At 48.6% G+C, this 13,473-nt stretch overlaps 1 non-coding gene across 1 annotated transcript; it reads left to right on the top strand.

Moving 5' to 3' along the window:
- Positions 1 to 8,529: 8,529 nt before the first annotated feature.
- On the top strand, positions 8,530 to 8,633 carry LOC112205962 (small nucleolar RNA U13). The gene has a single exon (XR_002940094.1). It is a non-coding gene; the product is annotated as a small nucleolar RNA U13 (small nucleolar RNA).
- The last annotated feature ends 4,840 nt before the right edge of the window (positions 8,634 to 13,473 follow it).

Here is a 13,473-nt window from a genome sequence, read left to right as displayed (position 1 = left end):
CATGAAAAGGAATCAAATAGGAAGAAATGTAACCAATGAGGCAAAATATTTGTAACTGAAAACTACAAAAAATTAAAGAGACATAAATAAAAAGATATCCTACGTTTATAGAATGTAAAATTTATTGTTTGTTTGTTTTTTGAGACAGAGTCTTGCTCTGTCACCCAGGCTGGAGTGCTGTGATGCAATCTTGGCTCACTGCAACCTCTGCCTCCTGGGTTCAAGTGATTCTTCTGCCTCAGCCTCCTGAGTGGCGGGAACTGCAGGCACGTGCCACCACGCCCAGCTGATTTTTTTTTTTTTTTGCATTTTTAGTAGAGACAGGATTTTACCATGTTGACAGGGCTGGTCTCAAACTCCTGACCTCAAGTGATCTGCCCGCCTCAGCCTCCCAAAGTGCTGAGATTACAGGCATGAGCCACTGCGCCCGGCCTGAATGTAAGATTTAATATTGTTAAGATGACGGTACTACCCAGAGCAATCTACAGATTCAATGCAATTTGTATCAAAATCCAAATGGTATTTTTAATATTTTACAGATATACAAAAACTCATCCTAAAATTTATGTGGAATCACAAGGCATCCTAAATAACACAAAAAAAGACGGAAAAAAAGGTCTGCAGAAAAAGAAGAAACCAGGTCTCTCATTTCCTGATTTCAAAACTTAAATACTAACCTACCACAATGAAAAGAGTGTGGTACTGGCATAAAGACAAACATATAAGGCCGCCTGTAATCTCAACAATTTGGGAGACTGAGGTGAGTGGATTGCTTGATCCCAGGAGTTCAAAATCAACCTGGGCAACATGCAAAACCCAGTCTTTACAAAAAATGCAACAATTAGCTAGGCGTGGAAGCCTGCGCCTATAGTCCCAGCTACTGAGGAGGAGGCTGAGGTGGGAGGATCACTCAAGCCTAGGAGGCAGAGGTTGCAGTGAACCGAGATCATGCCAGTGCACACCAGCCTGGGCAACAGAGTGAGACTCCGTCTCAAAAATAAAGAAAGAGAGAAACAAATAGACACATATATTAGACCAGTGTGAGAGGTGACAGCGTGCTGGCAGTCCTCACAGCCCTCGTTCGCTCTTGGCGCCTCCTCTGCCTGGGCTCCCACTTTGGCGGCATTTGAGGAGCCCTTCAGCCCACCACTGCTCTGTGGGAGCCCCTTTCTGGGCTGGCCAAGGCCGGAGCCAGCTGCCTTAGCTTGCGGGGAGGTGTGAATGGAGAGGCACGAGTGGGAAGCGGGGCTGCGCGCGGGGCTTGCGGGCCAGCTGGAGGTCCGAGTGGGCGTGGGCTTGGCGGGCCCTGCACTAGGAGCCACCAGCCGGCCCTGCCGGCCCCGGGCAATGAGGGGCTTAGTACCCGGGCCAGCGGCTGCGGACGGTGTACTGGGTCCCCCAGCAGTGCCAGCCCACCGGCGCTGCTCTCGATTTCTCACGGGGTCTTAGCTGCCTTCCCGCCGGGCAGGGCTCCGGACCTGCAGCCCGCCATGCCTGAGCCTCCCACCCCCTCCATGGGCTCCTGTGAGGCCAGAGCCTCCCCAGGAGCACCGTCCCCCGCTCCTCGGCGCCCAGTCCCATCGACCACCCAAGGGCTGAGAGTGCGGGCAGACAGCGCGGGACTGGCAGGCAGCTCCACCTGCAGCCCCAGTGCGGGATCCACTGGGTGAAGCCAGCTGGGCTCCTGAGTCTGCTGGGGACGTGGAGAACCTTTATGTCTAGCTCAGGGATTGTAAATACACCAATGGGCACTCTGTATCTAGCTCAAGGTTTGTAAACACACCAATCAGCACCCTGTGTCTAGCTCAGGGTTTGTGAATGCACCAGTCGACACTCTGTATCTAGCTATCTGGTGGGGCCTTGGAGAACCTTTGTGCTGACACTCTGTATCTAGCTAATCTGGTGGGGAGGTGGAGAACCTTTGTGTCTAGCTCAGGGATTGTAAACGCACCAATCAGCACCCTGTCAAAACAGACCACTCAGCCCTACCAATCAGCAGGATGTGGGTGGGGCCAGATAAGAGAATAAAAGCAGGCTGCCCGTGCCCACAGTGGCAAGTCGCTCGGGTCCTGTTACACGCTGTGGAAGCTTTGTTCTTTCGCTCTTTGCGATAGATGTTGCTACTGCTCACTCTTTGGCTCCACGCTGCTTTTATGAGCTGTAACACCGCAAAGGTATGCAACTTCACTTCTGAAGCCAGCGAGACCATGAGCCCACTGGGAGGAATGAACAACTCCAGACGCGCCACCTTAAGAGCTGTAACACTCACCGCGAAGGTCTGCAGCTTCACTCCTGAACCAGCGAGACCACGAACCCACCAGAAAGAAGAAACTCCAAACACATCCGAACGTCAGAAGGAACAAATTCCAGACGCGCCACCTTAAGAGCTGTAACACTCACCGCGAGGGTCCGCGGCTTCATACTTGAAGTCAGTGAGACCAAGAACCCACCAATTCCGGACACAAGTGGAATAGATTAGAGAGGCCAGAAATAAACCTTCTACATGGAAGATTAATTTTTGACAAGGGTTCCAAGACCACTTAATGGGGGAAAGAACAACCTTTTCGATAATAGCAGTGGGACAACTGGATATCCATACGCAAAAGAATAGTCCGGGTGTGGTGGTTCACACCTGTAATCCCAGCACATTGGTAGGCCAAGGCAGGCAGATCACCTGAGGTCAGGAGTTCAAGACCAGCCTGGCCAACATGGTGAAACCCCATCTCTACTAAAATACAAAAAAATGAGCTGAGCCTGGTGGCATGCAGCTGTAATCCCAGCTAGTTGGGAGGCTGAGGCATGAGAATCGCTTGAACCCGGGAGGGGGAGGTTGCCATGAGCTGAGATTGCGCCACTGCACTCCAGCCTGGGTGACACAGCAAGACTCCATCTCAAAAAAAAAAAAAAAGTCTTTACTTATAATAGATCAATTTAGGTTTTATATTTCTTTTTTTCTTTTTCTTTTTGAGTTGGAATTTCCCTCTTGTTGCCCAGGCTGGAGTGCAATGGCGCCATCTCAGCTCACTGTAGCCTCAGCCTCCTGGGTTCAAGTGACTCTCCTGCCTCAGCCTCCAGAGTAGCTGGGATTATAGGCACATGCCATCATACCCGGCTAATTTTTGTATTTATTTATTTATTTTTGAGACAGAGTCTCGCCCTGTCACCCAGGCTAGAGTGCAATGGCACAATCTCGGCTTACTGCAACCTCCACCTCCCCGGTTTAAGTGATTCTCCTGCCTCAGCTGGGATTACAGGCGTGCGCCACTTGCCTGGCTAATTTTTTGTATCTTTAGTAGACATGAGGTTTCACCATGTTGGTCAGGCTGGTCTCAAACTCCTGATCTCAGATGATCTGCTTGACTCAGCCCCTCAAAGTGCTGGGATTACAGACGTGAGCCACCATGCCTGGCCTAGATTTTATATTTCTTCTTAAGGTTGGTGTTTAAATTCCCCTAGGAATTTGTTCCTTTCATCTAATTTGTTGGCATACAACTATTCATAGTATTCCCTGATAATTCTTTTACTTATCTAATGTTGGTAGTGATGTCTCCTCTTTTGCTCCTGTTTTGCAGTTTGAGTCTCCTCTGCTTTTTTCTTGGTCAGTCCATCTAAAGGTTCATCAATTTTATGGATTTTTCAAAGAACCAAATTATTTTGGTTTTACTTACTTCCTCTATTTTTTAAATCTCTGCTGCATTTATTTCTGCTCATCTTTATTATCTTTTTTTTTTTTTTTTTTTTGAGACGAAGTCTCTTGTCACCCAGGCTGGAGTGCAGTGGTGAGATCTCAGCTCACTGAAAACTCCTCCTCCTGGGTTCGAGCGATTCTTGTGCCTCAGCCTCCTGAGTAGCTGGGACCACAGGTATGTGCCACCATGCCTGGCTAATTTTTTTATTTAGCAGAGACAGGCTTTCACCATGTTGGCCAGGATGGTGTCAAGCTCCTGGCCTCAAGCTGTCTGCCCGCTTCAGCCTCCCTAAACTGGGATTACAGGTGTGAGTAATCCTCTGCCTCTGGGAGGCAGAAGTTGCAGTGAGCCAAGATCACACCACTGTACTACAGCCTGTGCAACAGAGCGAGACTCCACCTCAAAAAAAAAAAAAAAAAAAATTAGCCAGACATGGTGGCACATATCTGTAGTTCCAGCTGCTTGGGGGACTGAGGCAGGGGGCTTGCTTGAGCCTAGGAGATCAAGGCTGCTATAACCCATGTTTATGCCACTGCACTGCAGCCTGGGCAACAAAGTGAGAACCTGTCTCAAAATAAAAATAAAAATAAGTAAATAGGCCGGGCACGGTGGCTCATGCCTGTAATCCCAGCACTTTGAGAGGCTGAGGTGTGAGGATCATGAAGTCAGGAGTTTGAGACCAGCCTGGTCAACATAGTGAAACCTTGTCTCTACCAAAAATACAAAAATTAGCCAGGTGTGGTGGTGGGCACCTGTAGTCCCAGCTACTCGGGAGGGCAAAGCAGGAGAATCGCTTGAACCCGGGAGGCAGAGGTTGCAGTGAGCTGAGATCGTGCCATTGCACTCCAGGCTGGGTGACAGAGTGAGACTCCATCTCAAAAAAAAAAAAAAAAAAAAAAGGAAATAAATATAGCTTCCTAGGGGATTCTGTTTGCAGAGTGTGTCGAGAATATGAAGCCCAGAATTCAAGACTGCATTATGGACTGTGAAGGCTGAGGAGGGCTGTGAGGAAAGAGTGGGTAGGTTAAAGGAGCAGAGGCAACTGTCATGCCCTGTGGCTCTTCTCTAGGAAAAGAGGAAAGAGTGAGCCTTGGGCTGTGTTTTGTGAGGGAATAGTGCCCTCCCTTTGTGGGTAAGCAAAGTTGGCTCGGAAGATGAAGACAGATGAGTCAAGAACGTCAGGGTGTCAGGGGGAGCACAAAAAGAAGGCGAAATATGCCCTTCTACACTCAAACTTGAAGGTATTCGGGGCCTGGTGGCTGGATCTGAGGCCATGCTGAGTCCTGAAGAGGGGACCAAAGTCTTGCTTTGTGAAAACTGTCTAGACCGTCCTAGCAATTCCATTTGTTTTTGACTGTCCTAGCAATTCCATTTTTTTTTTTTGACAGAATCTCACTCTTGTCGCCCAGGCTGGAGTGCAGTGGCACAATCTCAGCTCATTGCAACCTCCACCTCCTGGGTTCAAATGATTCTCCTGCCTCAGCCTCCCAAGTAGCTGGGATTACAGGCGCCTGCCCCTGCGCCCAGCTAATTTTTGTATTTTTGGTAGAGACAGGGTTTCACCATCTTGGCCAGGCTGCTCTTGAACTACTGACCTTGTGATCCACCCACCTTGGCCTTCCAAAGTGCTGGGATTACAGGCGTGAGCCACTGTGACTGGCTTTTTTTTTTTTTTCTGAGACGGAATCTCGCTCTGTCACCCAGGCTGGAGTGCAGTGGCGCAGTCTCAGCTCACTACAAGCTCCACCTCCCGGGTTCGCGCCATTCTCCTGCCTCAGTCTCCTGAGTAACTGGGACTACAGGCGCCCGCCACTGCGCCCAGCTAATTTTTTGTATTTTTAGTAGAGATGGGGTTTCACTGTGTTAGCCAGGAGGTTCTCGATCTCCTGACCTCATGATCTGCCCGCCTCGGCCTCCCAAAGTGCTGGGATTACAGGCGTGAGCCACTGCGCCCGGCTGCCTTTTTAAATTTAAAAAACTTTTTTTTTTTTTGAGACAGTCTCTCTCTGTCCCCCAGGCTGGAGTGCAGTGGCGGGATCTCAGCTCACTGCAACCTCTACCTCCCAGGTTCAAGCAATTCTGCCTCAGCCTCCCAAGTAGCTGGGATTACAGGCACACGGCACCACACCTGGCTAATTTTTGTATTTTTAGTAGAGATAGGTTTTCACCATGTTGGCCAGGCTGCTCTCGAACTCCTAACCTCAGGTGATCCTCCTGCCTCGGCCTCCCAAAGTGTGAGTACAGGCGTTAGTCACCACTGCTCCTGGCCTCCATTCTCATCTTTTCTGATTGGAGAACTCGGTTCTCTAGAGCACAGAAGTAGCACTTCTTTCCCCCGGTCCCTGGAGAGTAAGGTCTTGTTCACATCTGTGCATGGGGCTCAGATCAGGGCCTGGTACAGAGAAAGTGCACAATAAATGGGTGTTTAAGTCTGGGCATGGTGCCTCATATCTGTAATCCTAGCACTTTGGGAGGCCAATGTGGGAGGATCACTTGAGCCCAGGAATTCAAGACCAGCCTGGACAATAAAGCAAGACCCCAATCTCTACCAAAAAATAGAAAAATTAGCCAGGTGTGGTGGCACGTTCCAGCTACCCGGGAGGCTGAGGTGAGAGGATTGCTTGAGCTGGGAGGCTTCAGTGAGCTGTGCTCGTACCACTGCACACCAGCCTGGGAGACACAGTGAGACCTTGTCTCAAAAAATATAATAAAAGTCTAAAAAATAAATGGGGGCTGGGCGTGGTGGCTCATGCCTGTAATCCCAGCACTCTGGGAGGCCAAGGTGGGCAGATCACCTGAAGTCAGGAGTTCAAGACCAGCCTGGCCAACATAGTGAAACTCTGTCTCTACTAAAAATACAAAAATTAGCCGGGCATGGTGGCGGGTGCCTGTAATCCCAGCTACTCAGGAGGCTGAGGCAGGAGAATTGCTTGAACCCAGGAGACGGAGGTTGCAGTGAGCCAAGATCACGCCACTGCACTCCAGCGTGGGCAACAGAGCAAGACTCTGTCTCAAAAATAAATAAACATAGGCCAGGTGCAGTGGCTCATGCCTATAATCCCAGTACTTTCAGAGGCTGAGGCAGAAAAATCACTTGAGGTCAGAAGTTCGAGACCAGCCTGGCCAACATGGTGAACCCTCATCTCTACTAAAAATACAAAAATTAGCCAGGCGTGGTGGTGCATGCCTGTAATCCAGCTACTTGGGAGGCTGAGGCAGAAGAATTGCTTGAACCCAGGAGGCAGAGGTTGCAGTGAGCCAAGATTGTGCCACTGCACTCCAGCTTGGGTGACAAAGTGAGACTTTGTCTCAATTAAAAAAAAAAAAAATAGCCAGGCGTGGTGGCTCACGCCTGTAATCCCAGCACTTTGGGAGGTCAAGGCAGGTGGATCAACTGAGGTCAGGAGTTCAAGACCAGCCTGGCCAGCATGGCGAAATGCCATCTCTACTAAAAGTACCAAAATTAGCCAGGTGTTGGGGTGGGCACCTATAATCCCAGCTACTCAGGAGGAGGAGGCGGCAGAATCACTTGAACCCAGGAGACGGAGGTTGCAGTGAGCTGAGATCGCGCCACTACACTCCAGCCTGGGTGACAAGAGCAAGACTCCGTCTCAAAAAAATAAAATAAAATAAATAAATAAAATAAAATAACAAATGGGTGTTTAAATGAATGATGTTCATGGAATCCCTCCCCAGTGCTTTGCTTTCCACAAAGTTCTGCATGGAAGTCTCAATAAATTGTGGTTGAATGCTTGACACTTAGTAACTGTGATGAAAGCAGAATTCACATTTCATCACCTGGCCAGCAAATGTTTTGTTGTATTATTATTATTATTATTATTATTATTATTATTATTATTTTTTGAGATGGAGTCTTGCTCTGTTGCCCAGGCTGGAGTGCAGTGGCGTGATCTCGGCTCACTGCAAGCTCCACCTCCCGGGTTCACACCATTCTCCTGCCTCAGCCTCCCAAGTAGCTGGGACTACAGGTGCCCGCCACCATGCCCGGCTAATTTTTTTTTTTGTATTTTTAGTAGAGATGGGGTTTCACCGTGTTAGCCAGGATGGTCTCGATCTCCTGACCTTGTGATCCGCCTGCCTCGGCCTCCCAAAGTGCTGGGATTACAGGCTTGAGCCACCGTGCCTGGCCTGCTTGTCTTATATAGTATTGACCAGTAAAATGTTTTTTTTTTTTTTTGAGCCAGAGTCTCACTCTGTCGCCAGGCTGGAGTGCAGTGGCGTGATCTCGGCTCACTGCAATCTCCGCCTCCTGGGTTCAAGTGATTCTTCTGCCTCAGCCTCCTGAGTAACTGGGACCACAGGCTCCCACCACCATGCCCAGGTAATTTTTGTATTTTTAGTAGAGACAGGGTTTCTTTTTCTTTCTTTCTTTCTTTCTTTTTTTTTTTTGGAGACAGAGTCTCGCTCTTTCACCCAGGCTGGAGCTCAGTGGCATGATCTCGGCTCACTGCAACCTCCACCTCCCAGGTTCACGCCATTCTCCTGCCTCAGCCTCCTGAGTAGCTGGGACTACAGGTGCTTGCCACCACACCCGGCTAATTTTTTGTATTTTTAGTAGAGATGGGGTTTCACCATGTTAGCCAGGATGGTCTCGATCTCCTGACCTTGTGATCCACCCACCTCGGCCTTCCAAAGTGCTGGGATTACAGGCTTGAGCCACCGCACCCGGCCCGTAGAGACAGGGTTTCACCATGTTGACCAGTATGGTCTCGATCTCCTGACCTCAGGTGATCCACCTGCCTCGGCCTCCCAAAGCGCTGGTATTACAGGAGTGAGCCACCGGGCCTGGCCAAGATGTCTTTCAAATAATTAAAGCCACATCTTTTTGTAGTTCATAAACATGATGACTGTGTTTTCATGCTCATGCGTGAGTTGCACCTCCCTCAAACCTTGTTTTGACATTGACACATTATCTGCCTGATGTAAAAATAATGAAATCCAATATACTAAGATCAGGAGATTTCACAATAAAATCCCAATTTCTGTTTCTTTTAAAAAATCAGGCCAGCCATGATGGCTTATGCCTGGAATTCCAGCACTTTGGGAGGCCCAGGCAGAAGGATCACTTGATCCTGGAAGTTCAAGATCAGCATGGTTAACACAGGGAGACCTGGTCTCAATTTAAAAATTAGCTGGGCATGGCACTTTGGGAGACTGAGGCAGGTGGATCACCCGAGATCAGGAGTTTGAGACCAGCTTGCCCAATATGGTGAAACCTCATCTCTGTATTAAAAAAAAAAAAAAATTAGCCAGTTGTGGTAATGAGCGCCTGTAGTCCCAGCTACTCGAGAGGCTGAGGCAGGGGAATCACTGGAACCCGGGAAGTGGAGGTTGCAGTGAGCCAAGATCTCGCCATTGCACTTGAGCCTGGGTAACAGAGTGAGACTCTGTCTCAAAACAAACAAACAAACAAACAAAAACATTAGCCATAGCCCCAGTTATCTGGAGGCTGAGATGGAGGCTGAGAACCCACGAGTTCGTTCAAGGCTGCAGTGAGCTATCATTGCACTCCAGCCAGGATGACAGAGCAAGACCCTGTCTCAAAATAAAATAAATACTTTGGGAGGCCAAAGTGGGCAAATCACCTGAGGTCAGGAGTTCAAGACCAGCCAGGTCAACATGGCGAAACCTCATCTCTACTAATAAAATACAAAAATTAGCCAGGCGTGGTGGTGTGTGCCTATAATCCCAGCTACCCAGGAGGCTGAGGCAGGAGAATCACTTGATCCCAGGAGGCAGAGGTTGCAGTAAGCCGAGATTGTGCCACTGCACTCCAGCCTGGGCAACAAGAGCAAAACCCCATCTCAAATAAATAAATAAATAGAAATAAATAAAATGGGCCGGGCGCGGTGGCTCACGCCTGTAATCCCAGCACTTTGGGAGGCCGAGGCGGGCGGATCACGAGGTCAGGAGATCGAGACCATCCTGGCTAACACGGTGAAACCCCGTCTCTACTAAAAATACAAAAAAAAATTAGCCGGGCGTGGTAGCGGGTGCCTGTAGTCCCAGCTACTCGGGAGGCTGAGACAGGAGAATGGCGTGAACCCGGGAGGCGGAGCTTGCAGTGAGCCGAGATCGCGCCACTGCACTCCAGCCTGGGCGACTGAGCGAGACTCCGTCTCAAAAAAAAAAAAAAAAAAAAAAAAAAAGAAATAAATAAAATGGTTACTTTATGTTATTTCACCTCAATAATTTTAAGTAAAATAAAATTAGATAACTGATAGCCAGGCATGGTGGTGGATGCCTGTAATCCCAGCTACTTAGGAGGCTGAGGCAGGAGAATCGCTTGAATCCGAGGCAGAGGCTGCAGTGAGCCAAGATCACGCCACTGCACTCCAGCCTGGGTGACAGAGCAAGACTCCGTCTCAAAAAAAAAAAAAAAAAAATTTAGATAACTGATTAGAAGGTACTGAAGTTTGCCATCCTTTGGAAATGATCCTCTTCATTAGAAAGATGAGGATCCTGAGGCCCTACAAGGGAAGTGTCAGGTCAGTGGAAGAGACTGAAAGGGAAGTCTGGTTCCCACCCCGGCAGCACAGTCGCTGCCTCCTCTCCCCTTTACTTAGGCTATGAACTCTGGTGTGATACAGACCACAACCCGTTCACCATAGGTTACACCCCACATCTTCTGGCTCGGACCCTGGCACTTGAACTGTCAGCCTCCAAGTAGCTGGGACAATAGGCCAGCTCAACAAATGCCCCCTGCTCATTAAAATTTTTTTTGTAGAGTTGGGGTCTTGTTATGTTGCCCAGGGTGGTCTCAAATTCCTGATCTCAAGCAACTCTCGCCTTGGCCTCCCAAAGTGCTGAGATTACAGGCATGAGCCACTGTACACAGTCTTGATGTATTACCTTTTATTTTTAAAAAAATTTTTATAAAGACGGGTGTAACCATGTTGTCCATGCTGGTCTCAAACTCCTGGGCTCAGGCAATCCTCCCGACTTGGCCTCCCAAAGTGCTTGGATTACTGGTGTGAGCCGTGCCTGGCTTGCTTTTTTTGTTTGTTTGTTTTTGAGATGGAGTCTCACTGTTGCTCAGGCTGGAGTGCAGTGGCGCAATCTCGGCTCACTACAACCTCTGCCTCCTGAGTTCAAGGGATTCTCCCATCTCAGCCTCCCGAGTAGCTGGGATTACAGGTGTGTGCCACCACACCTGGCTTATTTTTGTATTTTTAGTAGAGATGGGGTTTCACCATGTTGGCCAGGATGGTCTTGATCTCCTGACCACATGATCCACCTGCCTACATCTGGTTTTTTTAATTAAAAAAATTTTTTAAGTACTTTTTTTCTTTTGAGATGGAGTCTCACTCTGTCACCCAGGCTGGAGTGCAATGGCACAATCGTGGCTCACTGCAACCTCCACCTCTTGGGTTCAAGCAATTCTCCTGTCTTAGCCTCCCAAGTAGCTTGGACTACAGGCATGCACCACTATGCCTGGCTAATTCTTGTATTTTTAGTAGAGATGGGGTTCCACCATGTTGGCCAGGCTGGTCTCGAACTCCTGACTTTGTGATCCACCTGCCTCAGCCTCCCAAAGTGCTGGGATTACAGGCATGAGCCACCATGCCCAGCCTAAAGTACTTTTCATTAGAGACAGTACTTTATTCAAACTGCTTCTCTTCTCGTGCTTTTGTGTCTTGAGACAGTCTGTCTGTCACCCAGGTTGGAATGCAGTAGTGTGATGACAGCTCACTGAAGCCTCGACCTTCCAGGCTCAGGTGATCCTCCCACCTCAGTCTTCTGAGTTGCTGGGACTATAGGTGTGTGCCACCATGCCTGGTGGATGTATGACTGTTTATGTAGGAACGTCTGTTAATTGTAAATTTCCTCCAAAACCACCCTGTTGTTGCAGAAATGACAGGCTGTGAGCACTGTAGCCACCTATACATTCCTTCCAGAGCACTATGCTTTTGCTCCAAGACATAAGCGGTAGGTCTTGGGGCTGTGGTGTGGAGATCTGTCATGGCGCAGCCCAAGACCATGCTTTTGTGTGTAAGTTCCTTAATAAATCACCCAAAACTGACAAACTGGATTTGTCTGCTTCCTTTTTTTTTTTGGCTCCTTTGGCATGAGGGTCACTTGGCATATACGGCCCTTTCACGGAATGCACAGCAACTCCAACAAAGAGAGATGATTCTTTCACAGATGAAGCTGCTGAGGCTTAGAGAAGCGAGATTGTCCCAAGGGTGGCAGCTTCTAAGGGAAGGGCTGGAATGTGAACCCAGGCATCTTGACTTGAGCCTTGTCCTTTTGGCCCCTATGCCCTCCCACCTCCCAACCCAGGGGATTAGCTAAAATTTAGGAAAGCAGCTCATGTTATTTAAAGGGAGGGGAGGCCGGGCATGGTGGCTCATGCCTGCAATCCCAGCACTTTGGGACGCTGAGGCGGGCAGATCACTTGAGGCCAGGAGTTCAAGACCAGTCTGGCCAACATGGTGAAAACCCATCTGTACTAAAAATATGAAAATTAGCCGGGTGTGGTGGCGAGTGTCTGTAGTCCCAGCTACTCGGGAGGCTGAGATTGCAGTGAGCTGAGATTGCACCACTGAACTCCAACCTGGGTGACAGGGCAAGACTCTGTCTATAAAATAAATAAATTATAAAATAAATAAATTAAAAAATAAATAAAATTTCAGAAAGCAGCTCACTTTATGTAAAGGGACAGGAAACAGCAACAGATGACATATATATAGGATGATTCCAGTCTAGTAATAAATATACACACACCAGAAAGAGAGGCATTAAAATGTTAACGGTAGTTAACAGCCTGGGCGACAGAGCGGAGACCCTGTCTCAAAAAAAAAAAAAAAAAGTTAAGAAAAGGAGTGACAATCCACGTGTGGCCCACAAAGCTTAAAATATATACTATCTAGCCCTGGGCAGAAAAGGGTTTGACAATGCTGTTCAAAGGTCACCATTGGTAGATTGGAAACTGAAAAAGGTATATACCCTGGCATTGGACAACACAATGGCTGTGCCTCCTGCCTAAGAATGCTGAACTGGCCAAGTGAGGTACTTGGCAGCCCAGCCCTGAAATGCATAAGCTCTCCAGCCTTTTCATCACTGCTCCTCCCTGGTTCTTAACCTCTGGCCACTCGATCCTCTGGCTTCCCTTCCACCAAGCACTCGCACATTGAGTCCAGTCCCTAGCCCTCTCCTCTAGGCTGCCCCCTCTGGAAATGTAAGCAGCACCAGGTATAAGAGCCAGGCACAGGCTGCCTTGACGTGCACCTAGCCCCCTTACTTCCCCGTTGTGTGGAAGGTAAATCACTTCTCTTTGGGTCTGTTTTCCCATCTACAAGTTGGGAATGACAATAGGGTTATTCTGAGATTAAGTGAGATAAGGCAGCTAAAGCACGCAGTATGGAAGTGGTCAACATGCTGGCTCTGATGTCAGCCACGACCAGACTTCGGGTAACTATTTATAAGTCATTCCCTTCAAAACCTTTCTCTCTGTTCTTTCTCTCCTGTGACAGACTAATACTTGTGCCCCTTCCCTTCATTTAGAAACAAAATGACCCAAGTTTAAATGAACATGTAACTATCCAGCTAGAGGCATTTTAGTCTCACATATAGGGTGGTAAGAAGGTGAGACTAAGTTCTGGCCAATGGGATCAGTGTAATTTCCAGGCCCTGTATTTCCGCTTCCTTTTGCATGGGCTTGAACGAGGACTTGGGGCTGGTGAGCCGCTTTAACCACACAGATGACAACCTCGGGGATGCAAGAGCAACATGACAGCGCAGCCCTGGGTCCCTAGATGAT

This window comes from Pan troglodytes, chromosome 18 (genome assembly GCF_028858775.2).
Source record: "Pan troglodytes isolate AG18354 chromosome 18, NHGRI_mPanTro3-v2.0_pri, whole genome shotgun sequence".
NCBI lineage: Eukaryota > Metazoa > Chordata > Mammalia > Primates > Hominidae > Pan > Pan troglodytes.
This window is presented reverse-complemented; position numbering and strand designations above follow the sequence as displayed.